This window comes from Macrobrachium nipponense, chromosome 2 (assembly GCF_015104395.2).
Source record: "Macrobrachium nipponense isolate FS-2020 chromosome 2, ASM1510439v2, whole genome shotgun sequence".
NCBI classification, from domain to species: Eukaryota; Metazoa; Arthropoda; class Malacostraca; order Decapoda; family Palaemonidae; genus Macrobrachium; species Macrobrachium nipponense.
This window is the reverse complement of record NC_087201.1, coordinates 40,212,995-40,229,625: the sequence shown is the minus strand read 5'-3', so window position 1 is coordinate 40,229,625 and position 16,631 is coordinate 40,212,995.

Below are 16,631 nucleotides of genomic sequence, written 5' to 3'. Positions count from 1 at the left end.
AATGAAAGTTTACTTTATATCCACAAAATGAAATGTTAATGTATTTGAAACTTTTCTCAAAATAATGTGGCAACTCTGCCACCAAAGCAATTTTATTAAACTAACACACCAACATGGGAACGAATTATGTTCTGAATCCTGAAAATTCAAAAAGGAAATTATAAAATAAAAAATATACTTATTAATATTCATTTATGAAAAACAAACTACTGCTGAATCTAATAACCAACATACAAATACAACAATTAAAAACCCACAAATAAATTCAAATCCAAATAAACTTCGAGGCAAAGTAAAATCGGCAATCAATTTACAGAATTTAACACTAATTCCTCCCAGTAATGGAATATGAAATTATTCAATGGAATATAAATGGCCTCTTAACCCGACTACGTCTGGGTGAATTACAAAGAATCATACGAGACCACAACCCAATATGGTATATGGCTACAACACATATATAGTGTAATACCCCACAAACATTCGACATTACAAAATTGCTTGTTATTCACCAACTGATGGTGGAAAACTAGGCACAGCAATATAAGTTCATAATAGTATCACCTATGAACTTTTAAACATACCATCTTTATCATATCAGATAACAGCTATCAAATTATATATGCCGGACAAGAATATGATCACAATTTGTAACTTATACAACCAACCAAATTCTAGCTCGAATTTCAGTGATCTACCAGTATTAATTAGTAATCTACATGAACCCCTACTTATAGTAGGAGATTTTAACGCTCATAGTCCCATTTGGGATAACAGTCACCCTGCTGACGCACCAGGAACAAATATAGAGAAATTCGTATTGGAGCATGACCAATGCTGCCTAAATGAAAGTGATGTGCCAACTTACTTCTCCAATACCCACTTAAGTAGACATCTCGCTGTGCTCTGTCGACTTAGCTGAAAGATTTGAGTGGAATGTCCTGGATGACTCGTATATGCCAGTGACCACTTCCCCATAGTCCTTAATTATTTAAATAATGATTTAATATTGCCACCAGTGAAATATAACATCCAAAAAGTAGATTTGGACATTTACAATCTACATATTAGAAATATACCACCATTTCCGCATAACCAAAACCACAATACAATATGTGAATTCTTCACGGATTTCATGATAAATGCAGCTGATAAAAGCATACCTAAAACAAGGCCACACCCAAATAAATCCCCTGTCCTATGGTGGACTCCAACCTTAGCAACTTTAAGCAAAATCTAACACGTATCAAGTCGAAATCTTAGGAGAATTAAGACATGGCTCAAAGACCTCAACAATTTGTCCTGCCATACAAATACTCGTATACTAAACATGATAGTAGTCATCAACATAACAATCAATTATATTAAACCTTTATATAACAAATATAATGCTAAATTTCGAAAACTTGTAATATCTGAGAAAACATTATCATGGAAAAATGATGTATCCAGCTTGTCAACAAATACATCTATGAAAGATATTTGACATAAAAATAAGATGAATTAATGGAAAATAAATAAGACATCCAAGAAATGCAATAAACCTAAATGGGAAGCTACATCATGACCCATATGAAATCTCGAATATAATAGAGAAACACTTTGAAAACAGAAGTGCCAACTCCAATCTAAATGAACATTTTCAAAATATAAGAACACAGGGGAAAATACTATACTCAATTTTGAAACTATTGAAGATCTAGAATATAATTATGCATTTAATATGGATGAATTAAACAATGTTCTAGATTCATGTCACCATCGGACCCAGGCCATAATAAAATATCTTGAAATTATATAAAGACTAGCCGCCATTGACAAATCATATTTGCTAAAATTCTATAATCCAGACGAAACGCGTTTCATCTGGATGAAACGCGTTTTTCCAAATAAATGGAAACATGCTATCATTATCCCAATAAACAAACCTGGGAAAGATTCAAGTAATCCATCCAATTATAGACCTGTATCTTTGACAAGCTGTCTATGTAAAATATTAGAAAAAATGGTTAATTCACTACTAACATTGTCATAACTAAAAATTCAATTCTAACACCAACGCAATCAGGATCAATAGCTGGTCGATCAACCCTTGAACCACTAACCTGTCTAGATCATATCAAAAAAGGATTTGATCAGAAAAAATTAACAGTGGTAATATTTTTTGACATAGAAAAAGCATATGATACAACATGCAGACACAATATCATGGAAAAGCTTCACTCTGAAGGTATAAGAGGCCATTAACCAATTTTTATTAACAATTTTCTATCAGATAGAACTTGCCAGATTCGAATAGAAAATTCTTATTCAAATGTTTATGAATTGGAAGAAGGAATCCCCTAAGGCAGTGTCTTAAGCTGTACTCTATTTGCTTTAGCAATCAATGATATTACAATAAATTTACCAAAAGGAGTTAAAAACAGCTTGTATGTTGATGACTTTGCCATATATTATACAAGTAGCACTCTAAGATACGCCCAAAGAATCCCCAATACAGCCATCTCAAATATTACCAATTGGGCAAATTCAGTAGGATTCATATTTTCAATAGATAAAACAAGTGCAATAATTTTCTATACAGATGGATCAAAAGGCAACATTTGAGTAGGAGCTTCGGCATTCTTAAAAGATAAGTTAGTTAAGATATGTCTTCCCCCAATATCATCAGGATGCACAGCTAAACTCGCAGCCATACGAATAGCACGGGACAAAATATCTGAGAAGAGAGCAATTTCCACCATAATTTTCAGTGACTCACGAAGTGCTATTGATACTATAAACAAGTACAAGTCTACAAGTCACCTTGCACAAGAAATCCAAATAAAAATACACCAACTTGTTTAATCGGGACTATTAATAAAAAAATGTTGGATTCCAGAACATGTGGTAATTGAATGAAACGAAAAAGCAGATACAGCTGCCAAATTAGCTTGCACTATTCCATCAGCAATGACACATGCCCCAATATCAAACTGGATAACCTCAATTAAGCCTCTAATATATCAAGACTGGCAAATAGATTGGACATCAGTGCCAACTACAAACTGAGAAATATAAAAAGCGGAGTTAATTCATGGATGCCATCATCTCAAAAAGAAAGAGCGTAAGAAGTGTTACTAACAAGAATACGTAGAGGTCATACTAGATTTTCACACGGTCATTTGATGTCAAATCCACATCCAGACCCAATAAAATGTAGCATGTGCCAGACACCAATGGTTGTCCAACACTTATTAGTCGATTGTCCCATTTGGAACCATCAAAGAAACTTATATTTGCAAACACGACATTGAAAGGCATTTTTGCTGAAGGCAAAGATTTTGTATTGAATAGGATCATCATGTTCCTAAGAAAAACCGGTTTCCTGAATTGTTTTTTTTTTCAGGATTAATTCCTGAAAACCAGCCCGAGATGAGCCGTTGCTAGGCTCAGAGGTCTGGATAAACTAATCCTTTATAATAATAGTAATAGGAAAGAAACGAAAAGACGTAATAGAGTATAGTCTAAAAATTTTGTATTGAAAGAAGACGCATATTCTCATACAGTATTAATGAATGAGTTTAAATTAGAACCTGTGGTTGATTCAGTTATTTATGAAATGGAATTGAAGCCTACTTGCATCAGTATAGTAATACTTTCATGAAAAGACAGGGCACTTGCCTAGGCCCACACCAAGTTGTGTGAATCACATGGAAATATTGTTTGTTTCCTACACGATATACAAAGCCTGGGTCCTTTACAATAGGAATTACACTACTTAAGGCGTTGCCTGCACACGGCCGCTAGAATCTGTAAACGAGGCGATATGCTATAGCAAAGACCAGCCAGCTTTGCAGCTAAACCCCGCCCACTGATTACGTCACGACCATTCCTTGAAGCTGATTGGCTGCAAATAGTTTCGAAAAATAGGTTAATCTGTGATTCTTTTCATCTTCATTTATTTTGCAATGGTTGTTTCACCGAACTAATATACGTTGTGCTGATTATGAAACTATATGTTATCCCCAGAAATAAAATCAGAATACACATCTCCCGAAAAATAGTGAGAAACAGGAAAATATGAATGAAGTCAGATGTGTTTTGTGTTGTTGCAATGTTATGTTTCGTAAATGAGGTTCACCTGAATAGGGTCTCTGGGAATGTCTGCTTTCGAATCGGTGCACTTGAATCACTGGACAATGGTCATTATAGTCTGATATTGTCAAGCGTGTTCGCCACTCTAAATTTAAACACAAAAACTTTCTCAGCTGTGCAGACTGGTATCTCATATTGATTTCTGGAAATTTTACTACATTTGCATAGTCTTAAAATCGATTTCATTGGAATCGTTTACACATTCGGAGGGATGACAAGCGGTGACTGCTCTTTATCAAGCCAGAAGCTACCATTGTGTGTGTGTATATATATATATATATATATATATATATATATAGATATTATGTATATATATATATATATATACTATATATATAAACTATATATTGTTACGAAGTGCCCAATTTACGTTACGTTGATATAATCTCGATGGAGAGAGAGAGAGAGAGAGAGAGAGAGAGAGAGAGAGAGAGAGAGAGGGATCTAACTGCCTCGAGGTCTTAAGATCGAATGAAATCTCTTCCCTCATGGAAACTGGGCTAGGCAGATGACAAATACGTTCTGGGTACGAAAGCTTCCAGAAAGTTCTGAAATCTGACGCAATCTTACACACATGATGTGCAACATCCACGTGGGACTTGACAAAGATATACACGTACCATACGAGTCTGTTAAAAAAAAAAGAAAGACGTACTTGACTCGATGGAGACGGAGATTGGGCTCCGTCTGGGCGACAATTAAAATTGACATGTTTTGATGACAACGAGCTCGCTATCAAACGCGCTGACAGAGCAGGGAAGCAAACGGATCTCGCAGACTCTAATCTTAAAGCGCTGACATAAAAGTTAAACATTTGCAGCTTTGAAAAGACAAGGATCTCTCTCTTTACGTTATATATATATTCTTTTACAAGATGTTAATGCGAAATCTGAACACACATTTTAAAACATCCTATTCTAAGCTATCTAGGAATCTGAAAAAATGTTACACAATCTACAAGACATTTCAAAGAGGGGAAAACATGCATTTTGAAAGTAGCAATATATAATATACCTCCCCTGAGAAGATTTGTTATCACGGTGTTGAATCCAACGATTCACAACGAGATAAATAATCAGCAACTACATTGTTTTTGCCACTAATGTGCTGCACTCTTAAGTTATACTGTTGCAGGCACAAAGACCACCTGGTCAGTCTTTGATTGTGATTTTTCATTTTCTGGATAAATGACAGTGGATTGTGATCAGAAAACACTAAAATTTCTTCATTCCTAGGTCTATTCACATACACTTCAAATTTTTTCAATGCTGTGATTAAGGCTAAAGTTTCCTTTTCAATTGTCGAATATACTTTCTGATGTTTTTTCAATTTTGTAGACATGAAGCACACAGGATGGTAGATATTATTTTCATCTTCTTGAAGTAGAACAGCTCCAACACCACAGTCTGACGCATCAACTTGTATCACAAATTTCTTGTCGAAGTCTGGAGCTTGAAGTACTGGTCTGAAGTTAAATGGCTTTTACCTTCTCAAAAGATTCTTGACACTCTGGAGTCCAAATAAACTTAGCTTTGGGACTAGTCAAGTCTGTCAGGGGAGCTACTACGGCTGAGAAATTTGGGCAAAAACGACGATAGAAACCAGCCATGCCTAAAAATCTCTGTAGCTGTTTCCTGGTAGTAGGTGGGGTAGCCTTACGGATACCTTCTACATTAGCATTTACTGGAACAAGAAGGCTTTTCCCAACTTCAAACCCAAGATACTGTACAGTTGCCTTTCCAAACTCACTCTTCTCTAGGTTGACTGTTAATCCTGCTTCTTGTAGTTTCTTGAAAACTTTCTTCAGAATCTTCAGATGTTCTTCCCACGTTGTAGAGTAAATCACGATGTCATCTAGGTATACACCTACTCCTTCTATTGATCCTAACAGTTGATCCATCACTCGTTGAAATGTTGCGGGTGCATTCATCAGACCAAACGGCAGAACAGTATACTGATACAGTCCAAATGGAGTAATAAAAGCTGACAGCAGCTTCGCATTCTCTTCTAAGGGAATTTGATAATATCCTTTCAACAAGTCTATCTTGGAAACAAACTTGGCTTGCCCAATATTATCAAGTAACTGATCTATAAGAGGCAAAGGATAATTATCAGCCACACTGATAGAATTCAGCTTCCTATAATCAGTACACATCCTAAATGAACCATCTGGTTTCTTCACTAACACACATGGAGAACTAAAGTGACTTGAACTGGGTTCTGCTAATCCATGTTGCAGCAAATACTCAACTTCTTTCTTCAAAACATCTCGATGATACGGTGATAAGCGATAGGCTCTTATATGTTCAGGAATTCCCTTAAGATACTGTTCAAGAACAAGTAACTCTTCTAACTCATCAAAAGTTTTAACTTTAGCAGCTTCTACCCAACGTTTGAAACACCTTCTTACCTTGTAAGCATAATCTAAGAATGTTCCTTTCTCATCTTTTCTTAAATTTCTGAATCTCTCATTGTAGTACTCTGGGGTCATCTGGTAAACTTGTAGCACACTGTGTTTAAGTACCTTGTAGTCTTTACACTGATCAGCTGTTAAGGCTAGATAAGCACTTCTCCCTTTACCAATCAAGACACTTTGTAGCAAAACTGACCATTTATCCTCTGGCCATCCCATACCTGAAGCCACTTTCTCAAAGTGATCAAAAAACTCATCTGGAGCTTCTTCAGTAAACTTAGGGATTAACTTCTGTACTCTCACTACATCAAATACAGGGTCTTGATTACCTTGGTTAGGGTTAGACGGTGTTACAGGTAATGTGGATCTAGCTCTTATTAATTCCATTTCCCTCTCATGTCTTGCAATTTCTCTTTCCTCTTCTGCTGCTTTTTCTTCTTCTCTTTCTCTTCTTTCTTGTTTTTCCCTGTCTATTCTTTCTCTTTCAGCTTGCATTCTCTCTCTTTCAGCAAGCATTTTTAGCTTAATCAAATTTCTCTTCCGCTTCAATGCGTCTAAGCTCTAACTCTGCATCACTTTTCTCTTTCTTTTCTGCTTGCTTATTTATGAGATCAGCACGTGCTACATTCAACAACTCTTGAGCCAATTCTAACTCATCTTCATCAGTTATTCTACCAGAGTTTATCAATGATTCCATAGCAATACATCTTATTTGTGCCTTTACCATACTAGTAGACACATAACCACCACATGCCTCTGCTAAAGCGCTCCACTGTGCTCTAGACAGAGTGGTTTCAGACAAAACTTGGACGGAAGGAGCTGCTAAAAATTTCTGAACATTGAACTGAGCCATTTTCCTCTAAGTTATCAACTTACAATTCAATACAATAAATGCAAAACAAAACTATATGGTCACTCTCCTAACAAAATATATTCCTAACACCACCAGTATATTCTAGAGTGATAATGAAATCTGCTTTCCCGGGTCTCTGGGCACCATTAAACAATGTTACGAAGGGCCCAATTTACGTTACGTTAATATAATCTCGATGTCGAGTGAGAGAGAGAGAGAGAGGAGAGAGAGAGAGAGGAGGAGAGAGACGAGAGAGAGAGAGAGAGAGAGAGAGAGAGAGAGAGAGAGAGAGAGAGAGAGAGAGAGAGATCTAACTGTCCTCGAGGTCTTTTAAGATCGAATGAAATCTCTTCCCTCATGGAAACTGGGCTAGGCAGTACAATATTATATATATAATCTATCCTAGATTATATATATATATATATATATATATATATATATATAATAATGTCATATCACATTACCATGATTCATATACATACATCGAGCTACAAATGTCCTTTAATATCTAATTCTCTCTACCTCGGAATTAATATATTTTCATATATGCTTAACCGAAGGGGAATTTTATTAGGCGATAATAGAATTGTCGGCGCCCAGGCGCGAACCTAGGACACCATACAAATCCAGGAACGTCAGTGAAGCTTTTACCCACTCCACCACCGCAAGAGGGTAAAAGCTTCACTGACGTTCCTGGATTTGTATGGTGTCCTAGGTTCGCGCCTGGGCGCCGACAATTCTATTATCGCCTAATAAAATTCCCCTTTGGTTAAGCATATATGAAAATATATTAATTCCGAGGTAGAGTGAAATTAAAGATATTAAAGGACATTTGTAGCTCGATGTGTGTGTATATATATATATATATATATATATATATATATATATATATATATATATATATATATATATATATATATATATATAATGTTCATATTGGATATTAAATCGCTATGAATTTTCTTGCGGACATCAACTCCTTTCGAAATAATAGGATAATAAAACATGACGTAGAGCTATAAGGTCCTATGTCTTTTTGTTTGTTTACGCAGCCAATGACGTTTGGATTATAGGCCTATCTTATATTCAGCCGTTTAATTGTGATTCTTGTTGTGGTTATTCTTGTTTTTGTTGCTGCTGCTATGATACTTGTAGCCTGTTCGAAAATTTGTCTTATGGTACCCTAACATTGTAGGATAAACATAGACCTATTCATAAAATACTGGCGTAAAGAATTATCGGCCTATTCTTGTTGACTGAAATTTAGTAATTTGTTTTAATTATAAGTAATCGAGATCTTTATGAATGTAGTCTGCGCTAGAATATTCTCCTAACAACACTCACTCACACACACACACCCACACATACACACACATACACACACACACACACAGAGAGAGAGAGAGAGAGAGAGAGAGAGAGAGAGAGAGAGAGAGAGAGAGAGAGAGAGAGAGAGAGAGAGACTGTTTCTACCAGAGTGGCCCCAAAACCAAGTGATTCATCGGCTACTTGCAGAATGGTTTGGATCATCTCATGCGTAACTTTTCAGCTATCATTACCTCAAAATATAAGAATTTGATGTGTAGGCCTATGTCCTGCCTTTCACCTCAAAATATAAGAAACTGTGCCTTAAATACTTTGTTTGGTGTGGCCACTGATAGTGATGTAGATAAGGATAGAGCTGGAATAGAAAATTAGAAATGTGGGCCGCAGAACGAGGTACCATCATGACTAAAGTGATTGATGCAGCTAACGACAACCAAGAGTTGATTATTAAACTAAAGGATTTTGTTAACAAAGTAGCTCAGAACATTACAACAGAGATAAATGAATTACACAGATCTAAACTTGTGAACCAATTAATGTTTGAAACAGAGTCATTTTTGTTAAACTATAAGGAACTTAGTGTATGTCAGATCACCACTTCAAACCGCTTGTGCGCGATGTCCTTACTTACTATAGTTTAATAACTGTGAAAAGGGTTTCTGATCACATTGTATTGGTTATACCATTTAACAATAATGAAGTTAATAACTTGATATCCATTTACCCTTTTCCAATGCTAGTAAATAACAAGTCAATTGTTTTGAACCAAGACATAGTACATTTTGCATTGCAACAGAATTCACTCCTTTTAGTACAGCTAAGTAATAAAGATTTTGATGGTTGTATCATGCTTGAAGCCAACGAGTTTGTTTGTAACATACAGAGTTTTTATGAGCCACTTAACAAATTGTATTGCATAGATGATTTGATTAATGACAGAAATGGTAAGAATAACTGTGAATATATCCCTTGCAATCATGATTTCAAAGCTCAAATTTTGTATGATGAAATGATAGTCTTTTCACAGAATGAAGTAACAGTAAGGTCACTTGTAGGAATAACCAATCTCAAATAATGTTTAATAACATCAAATCCTTTGTGACATCTTGTGAAGTAATTATTTTGAATTATTTGTATTACAAGCCTACCATTTTTGCTACTTACACCTTAAACTTATCTAGCCACATAAATCATTTTGAACATGTCAAAGATTTCAAATTGTCCAAACTTGAGTTAGAATCATTTAACAAACTTGAAGCAGCTAATCATTTTTTCCATGTATACAAGTCTGACATTTCTCCCATTATGTCAATGGTAAATATTGTTTTGTTAGTACTCACCATACTAGCTTTCATATGTATTGTCAGAGTGTTAGTTATTAACAAGCTCAACACCATTAAGACTTTACTGAATAATTTGCCTTCAAGTAACTAATGTTCTAACATTGTTGTATATATTGGCATTTATGATTGCTTTCAACATTGTATTTTTATATATAAGTATTTTTTTGGGGGAAAACTTTACTAGTTTTAGGCATTGAGGTCACTGCCTGTAGGTGGCCGAGTGTTGTTAGGAATACAACAGAAGTCTGTGTAAGAATATGTAGGGACAATTAGATAGGAAAATCCACTGGTAGAAATATGTAGAGTGAGGGTAGAGTTATGGTAGATGAAAGTCAGAAGGAGGTAGAAGTGTGGTAGGAACTCACTGCAGCAATAGCAGTTCGGAAAAACGAGACTAAACATAGGCAGCAGGTTTCCAAAACAAAAAGTTGCAAGCCCCAGTGGAAAATCTGAACTTTGACACCTTCAGTGGGTGGTTACGATAGATTAGGACAACCAATTAAGTTCACACAGGGGTGGCACCGGGAGTAGGAAAAGCCACTCAAGAAGTAGTAGGATGTGTCTTAGTTGAAGTGGAGGAGGAGCAAAATTGTAGAAGTTAGGTTGAGACTTCACTTGAGGTCTCAGAGAAGTTCAGTTAAGAACAAAGCCTTATACGGGGAGGCTGTGTCGGTGTAATATCTGTTCCCTGTGAAGTGTTGTGTATTGTATTGTTAAACTAGCACTCCTATATAATAAGTCAGATAAACAAAGTGGTGTTTAACTTGCCCAGAGTCCCCGCACCCCAACAACTCCTGAGAGATTAGTTAACCCTCTTACGCCGACTGGACGTATTTTACGTCGACATTTTTTGTCTCTCGGGTGCCGACTGGACGTATTTTACGTCGACATACAAAAGTTTTTTTTAAAATTCACGGAAAAATACTTATAGGCCTACCAGCCTAAAACTTTTGAATCACGCGCCTTGGGGGATGTTGGGAGTTCACGGATCAAGGCCTTGTTTTGTTTTGAAGCGTGACCCAAGTGCGCATGCGCGATATCCCTTCTTCTCGCTCCAGCCAGCATCAGTGGCGCATCATCCGAGAGCGATCTTTCGTCAAAAGCGTGTTTTTCTGGACTTGTGCGAGACTTTGAGAATTTGTGTTGCTACAGGACATTCATAGATATGTCTCAACGACGTGTGAACCGCGAAAGGCGCGTTTTACCCGTCGGAAGGGATCGTGTAAGGAGAGTTTTGGACCTGGATGCTGGCGAGGGGCCAAGCACCCAGCATGACCCCGCGCCTCAAGGCCGTTCTGTGCGGCCACGTGTGGCTGAAAGTGTTTCAGGAACACAGCGTATGCCTTTGGTTACCCCTAGGAAGCATGTGGGCGTCCTTAGGGGCATTCGTAGGCATTTGGGAGGCCTCCAACCAAGGGACATAGATGAATATCTATCGGAGCTTGATCGGGAACATGTCGCAAGTCCTCATTTTGATGGCGGATGGTCATCGAGTGATGAGGACATCAGTACCGATGAAAGTGAGGAGGAATATATGCCCCCAATGTCCGTTCGAGGCTCACATCCCGAAAGTGAGCTCGAATTCAGTGGTTTCAGTGCTTACGAGGGGGAATCTGAGGAGGGGGAGGATGGGGATATGGGGTCTAGTTTTATCGCGGAGGACGATACAGAAAGTGAAGGCCTAAGTGAGGGTGATGGGCCAACGGGGGAGGGTAGAGTGCAATATCGTGGCACGCGCACGGGCACGTAGAAGGTCGGCTCGTCGCGCCAGCCAAGGTGAAGGTCGGTCGTCGGAGAGTGACGAGGGGTGGACGGAGGACCCCACCCCTCCTAACATGCACCCCTTCACGGCAACCCCTGGGCTCACTGTACCAGTACCCCTGACTGTTTTGGGGTTCATCCAGCTTTTCCTTACGCGGGAATTGCTGGAATACCTGGTACACGAGACGGTGGACTACGCTCGGTACTGCCGGTATGAACTAAGGACGACCTTGTCGTATTACTGGCGGGGTTGCAACCTCATTGACATGGCGCATTTTTTGGGGCTCCACATTTATTTTGGTATGACACCTGCTTCCGGTGTCATACCAGGAGGAGGAATTATTTTTTATGTATGCCTAATGTGCCTGGCGTTATGTCCCGTGATAATTTCCTGGCGTTGGACAGGTACTTCAACGCCTTCAACCGAAGGGCCATACCCCGGAATAACAGTGATCGCCTCATTTTAGTGCGCCCAGTGTTGGATTATATCCGTGATCGGTGTAGAAATCTCGTGATTCCTGGAAAGAACCTGTCTTTGGATGAGGGGATGATGCCTTACAAAGGAGGACGTCTTAGTATAAAATGTATAACCCCAAGAAGCCGAAGAAATATGGTGTGAAATTCTTTCTTATTACCGAGGCCAACACTGGATACGTTGTGGACTTTTCAGTGTATTCCGGGGTCTTCTCCACGCTGTGTGACACTGTATTCAGTCTTGTGGGACGTTTCCGTAACCAGGGATATCACCTGTTTATGGATAATTATTATAACTCGGTATCCCTGGCCCAGGAACTGTATGAAGCTGGTGTGCACGTCAGTGGTACCCTTCGGTTGGTGCGTGGGGCCCCGAATGTCCTCAAGAGGTTTGCTAGTCATCCGCAACACCTGGCAAGAGGGGAGACAGAGTGGCGGCGGAAGGGCGCTGTCTTCGTCATCTGTTGGAAGGGTGTCCGACTCATCCCCATGATTACGACGAGTCATGAACCCATCCAAGAAGAGATCGTACAGCGGAAGAAGACACGTCGACAGGGCCGAGTTGTGTTTGAGGAGTTTCGTATCGAGCGGCCTACCGTCATTGGGCACTACAACAGGCACATGGGAGGAGTTGATCTCTTTGATCAGCTCATCAAGTATTATCCCTTCGCCAGGAGAACCAGAAGGTGGACACAGAAGCTCCTCAAATACATCCTTCAGTTGGCCCTCCAAAATGCCTACATACTGTACTGTGGGTACCGCGGTGACAATCTTCCGAGGTTGACCCACATACAGTTCCTAGAGGAAGCCGGGAATGCCCTCATCAACTTCGATCCCGATGAGTGGCCTTCCATAACTGACCCCCTGCCCCGAGCTGCAGATCTGCCCCTAGCGGAAAGGGCAGATAGGAGGGCCAACTTCGGTCGACCTGCCGCCGCCCCTGCTGACGACGCCCCTGCTGCCGCCACCCCTGCTGACGACGCCCCTGCTGCCGCCGCCCCTGCTGACGACGCCCCTGCTGCCGCCGCCCCTGCTGACGACGCCCCTGCTGCCGCCCGCCCCTGCTGACGACGCCCCTGCTTGACGAACGCCCCTGCTCGACTACGCCCCTCTTGCTGCCGGCCCCGCCATCACCGCTTCTCGTCGGGTAGTGGGCCCTGTGTGTCGGCTGCAGCCAGGGGATCACATACTGGCGGCCTTAGAAGGGCGAAGGCAGAAACGGTGCCTTGGTGTGCCATATGAATGGCAGAAGGAGAGACACCCGGTTCTTCTGTCGTCTCTGCAAAGTTGCTCTTTGCAGGATAGGGGAGTGGTGACCGAAAAATACCACACTAAGGTCACGTATTGGAGCGCGCCCCATAAAACCGACAGCGGAGGGCGCACGGGGCCGCCGGGTCCATCAGCAGTAAGGGCGCGCGTCTCCCTCCTCCACCTGTACCTCGTCATGTCGAGTGGAAAAAAATGCAAGACTCTTCAATGGAGGAGGGAGAAAACAAGAATAGAACGAAGAGTCAGGATTACGAGTGAGTATTCTGCATTTATTTTATATTTATTTTTATATTTATTACAATTTTTTTATATATCCGTATCTATGCATGATAAAATAATAATAAGACATTTCATTGCATGCGAAAAGAGAAGTGTCACCTGCATTCCTTTTATTTATGTATTGGTACCAGAATCAAAAAATGTAATATATATATTTTACGTAAAAAAAAAAAAAAAAAAAAAAAAAAAAAAAAATATATATGTATATATATTATATATATATATATATATATATATATATTATAAATATTGTTTTTTTTGGGGTAAGCAAATTACTTACAGTCTAGTAATATTCAATCATTTATCTTCACTTTAAAACAAATTGCAAGTCTCTAGAACAATATCTCGATTTATGGTGAATATTTGAAAAAAATATTTTTATTCCCTCCGCGCGCCGATTCTCGGCCGAAAATCTCCGAAATGCGTAGGTCACATTCTCCTAATATTTGTGCCTTTTCATATTACGCTTTTTTTAGAGTTTTATATATGAAAATGTGCGCAAAATCATGCACAATATAACAATAAATATTGGAAGGTTGTAGCATTTCTCATTTTTGAAATATTTGCATATAAAGTACGATAAGTACGAAAAAAACTACGATCGGTCAACTTTGACTCAACCGAAATGGTCAAAAAACGCATTTGTAACATAAAAATCTTACAGTATAGTAATATTCAATTATTTGTCTTCACTTTAAAACAAATTGCAAGTCTCTAGAACAATATCTCGATTTATGGTGAATACTTGAAAAATATATTTTTATTCCCTCCGCGCGCCGATTCTCGGCCGAAAATCTCCGAAATGCGTAGGTCACATTCTCCTAGTATTTGTGCCTTTTCATATTACGCTTTTTTTTAGAGTTTTATGTATGAAAATGTGCGCAAAATCATGCACAATATAACAAAAAATATTGGAAGGTTGTAGCATTTTTTATTTTTGAAATATTTGCATATAAAGTACGATAAGTACGAAAAAACTACGATCGGTCAACTTTGACTCAACCGAAATGGTCAAAAACGCATGTAACATAAAAATCTTACAGTAATAGTAATATTCAATCATTGTCTTCACTTTAAAACAAATGCCAAGCTCTAGAACCAATATTTCGATTTATGGTGAAATATTTGAAAAAAATATTTTTATTCCCTCCGCGCGCCGATTCTCGGCAGCGAATCTCCGAAATGCGTAGGTCACATTCTCCTAATATTTGTGCCTTTTCATATTACGCTTTTTTTAGAGTTTTATATATGAAAATGTGCGCAAAATCATGCACAACATAACAAAAAATATTGGAAGGTTGTTGCATTTCTCATTTTTGAAATATTTGCATATAAAGTACGATAAATAGGAAAAAAACTACGATCGGTCACTTTGACTCAACCGAAATGGTCGAAAAACGCATTTGTGACATAAAAATCTTACAGTCTAGTAATATTCAATCATTTATCTTCACTTTAAAACAAATTGCAAGTCTCTAGAACAATATTTCGATTTATGGTGAATTTAAAAAAAAAAAAAAAAAAGAAAAAAAAAATATATATATATATATATATATATATATATATATATATAATATTATAAATATTGTTTTTTTTTGGGTAAGCAAATTACTTACAGTTTAGTAATATTCAATCATTTATCTTCACTTTAAAACAAATTGCAAGTCTCTAGAACAATATCTCGATTTATGGTTAATATTTGAAAAATATTTTTATTCCGTCCTCGCGCCGATTCTCGGCAGCGAATCTCCGAAATGCGTAGGTCACATTCTCCTAATATTTGTGCCTTTTCATATTACGCTTTTTTTCAGAGTTTTATATATGAAAATGTGCGCAAAAACATGCACAATATAACAAAAAATATTTGAAGGTTGTAGCATTTCTCATTTTTTTTATATTTGCATATAAAAAATTTTTTAAAAAAAAATTCGACATTTGGTCAACTTTAACTCGTCCGAAATGGTCGAAAACTGCATTTGTAAGCTAAAAATCTTACAGTATCGTAATATTCCATCATTTACCCTCATTTTGAAACAAATTGCAAGTCTCTATAACAATATTTCGATTTATGGTGAATTTTTAAAAAAATTATTTTTTTACGTCCGCGCGCTACGAATTCATGCATCATTTTGTGATAATATTTTCTCTGTGTTGCTTTTATCGTTTTACAATGTGTTATATACCAAAATGATCGCAATTTAGTGTAAATTACAACGAAAAAAAAGTAACTTGTTACCTTTAACCGTTTTGCGCACAGCTCGATTTGAATACAATTATATATGAAATTTCGTTTTTGCGCTATCATATATCGCATTATTTATATATGATAATGATAATTTTTTTCATTTCTGATGATTGCATACTAAACTTCAAGCAATGACAAAAATGGAGCCAAAAATGAATTCTTAATCTTGAAAACTAAGCGCGCTGTGATTTTTTGAAAAAAATATTTTTTCCGCTTCCGCGCTCACTCCCAAACCCCTTCGGCATACGGGGGTCATTTTTTTTATTTACCACTCCGGCGTAAGAGGGTTAAGTGATTTATTATGATTTCAGAATCTACAGAAGTCCAGTGTAAGTGATATAATATATAATTACCTGGTCCTAAGAAAAGAAAAACTCACCCACAAACAAATAGAGGAAGGTTATCCCATATAACACTTTACTCCTCGAATGAAACCAAGCTACCGAAGAAAGACTGACTAATAATGAAGAGAAGAGAAAGAGGAAGAGAATAAAAGAAGAACCCGTACACAACATGTTAATGATTTCATTT